General features: G+C 41.7%; 1 protein-coding gene across 1 annotated transcript in view; it reads left to right on the forward strand.

Moving 5' to 3' along the window:
• Positions 1 to 384: 384 nt before the first annotated feature.
• The window catches only part of LOC106510907 (myopalladin), a gene marked incomplete at its 3' end in the record, with an annotated part of 8591 nt that continues 6926 nt past the window's right edge, over positions 385 to 2049 (forward strand). Inside the window, 1 exon segment of the mRNA XM_013999640.1 lies at positions 385 to 569.

The following is a 2049-nucleotide window of genomic DNA, read 5'->3' on the forward strand; positions in this document are numbered from 1 at the left end:
GTGTGTGTGTGTGTGTGTGTGTGTGTGTGTGTGTGTGTGTGTGTGTGTGTGTCTATGGCTCTCAGGTTTCCTCTGACGAGCCACTGGCACCAGTGGCAGGTTTCCTGACGCCCACGTCTTGGATGATCCTGCAGACATATTTGTCATTTGACATTCTTTGATTGTGGGCGTGTCTGGAGGTCCATCTGTGACTCTCAGTTTTTAAATTACCTTCAAGTCATGTTAGCTTAGCTTTAGCAGCAAAGCTTTATTTATCTTCTTTTTTTGTTCACCAACACTTTACTCCTTGCTCTGAATTAGCTTTAGAAGGATCCCCCTACCATCCTGCACCCCCCCATCAGCCTCGGATCCCCCCCCACACACTCACACACACACGACACCACACTCCTGCTTGTGTAAGTGTGTGTTAAAGTGTGTGTCAGCTCCAGAGCAGTAGAATGAGCGAGCCGTGACTGGCAGCCACGTTGCCACATACGTAGCAGGTTAGCTTTGAAGATCTGGATCATCCTCCTGTTGGATCAATACACCGGTTATTTGGTTTTTAATCCTGCTGGGAAAAGGCCAGACAGGTAAGAACATTTTGACACAAGCATGGARCATGACTGTGCTGAGGAGGGCCTGACTGTAGAAATCCAGCTTCAAACCTTCAGATGTTACTGCAGTGTGTCAGAAACTGAGGTTAAAGAAAGTGTAAGTTCTGCTTCTCACATTAGCCCCCTGGTTTTGAAACGTTTGGAGAGTTAGAGGGAAGAAGTGAAGGTGAGGAGGAAATGAAATGTCAGGTGGATTAGGCTCCTGTTGTTGCGCCTTCTTGTCTCTGCAGGTGGACAGAAGCAGTCAGAGAGAAGAGGACAGCTGGGAGCGTCCGAGCACAGCTAAATATATGTGCTGTGTCATCTTTCTACAGCCGCCTCTCTGGCCCTGTCAACATTAGCTTTTAYAACACGGACAAATTATAACAGCCTGAACATTAGTTTGGAGTTTCCAGTCAAACAGGGCTTTATCTTTAAAATATTTAAAGTCTAAACAACACAAAAACTCCTTGTAATTCTGAAAATATTTACTCTGTCACAATTAAAGATTTTATTAAGCTATTGCAGGACAAACTTAGACTTTTTTCTATTCAAACTTCAAAATAAAGTCTATTTTGTCATGGACCAAACAATTGTTGTGGCCATAAAGGAACAACAGTCAACACTTCAATAGTGTTTTCTAAAGCAGTATCTGAACGTCTCAGAGTTTGATTTAAAATGTCTAAAATCTCAGAAGAACTAAAGCAGATCTACCTGACTTTATGAAGAATAACAGGTTGTCTGATAAATCACACACCCACAAAGACTGGGTGCATCGWGAACCTTTAAATGAGGGTAAAAAGCAGCAAAATTAATTAAGAAAAAAAACATTGGATCATTTTTCTGCAAAGAAAGCAGGATCTTTATTGTAACAAAGTCAAAAAATTAACCACTTGATGTCAGTAGAAACTGAGTTTATTTACAAAAATTAAAATAAAAACCACAAACACAGGGAAGCTTTTAGCTTCTGGGTCTCCAAGGCCAGACAAAACATCCCATTCTGTCTAAGAAGTACAAGGGCTGAGCTCCMTGGCTGTCCACAAAACAGGAGAAAAGATCTGGAACAAAAATGTCAGAGAGCCCCTACCAGCTTCCCCTGTGAAGACAAGAACACATTTACTTTTAGAATATACACAGTAATTATTCACATTATGTTGCAAATTCAAGTTCACCACACAGACAAGATCAGTGCAGATCAAGGCCCAGGAATAAGGGACATGACACCTCTGAGATTAAACTCTTTATGGAGCGGTAAACGAGCAGCAACACACCTCACCTGTGGCAGCCAGGTAGAACTGAAACACAGAGGAGAAAGCTCCCTCATGAAGAGAGCCCCTAGAGGTCAGTGACCAGAACAGCGTACCTCAAGGGTCAGTGTTAGGACCAATATTATTTAAGTTGTACAGGTCCTTCTCAAAAAATTAGCATATTGAGATAAAGTTCATTATTTTCTGTAATGTACTGATAAACATTAAAC

Source organism: Austrofundulus limnaeus, unplaced genomic scaffold, assembly GCF_001266775.1.
Source record: "Austrofundulus limnaeus strain Quisiro unplaced genomic scaffold, Austrofundulus_limnaeus-1.0 Scaffold2386, whole genome shotgun sequence".
NCBI classification, from domain to species: Eukaryota; Metazoa; Chordata; class Actinopteri; order Cyprinodontiformes; family Rivulidae; genus Austrofundulus; species Austrofundulus limnaeus.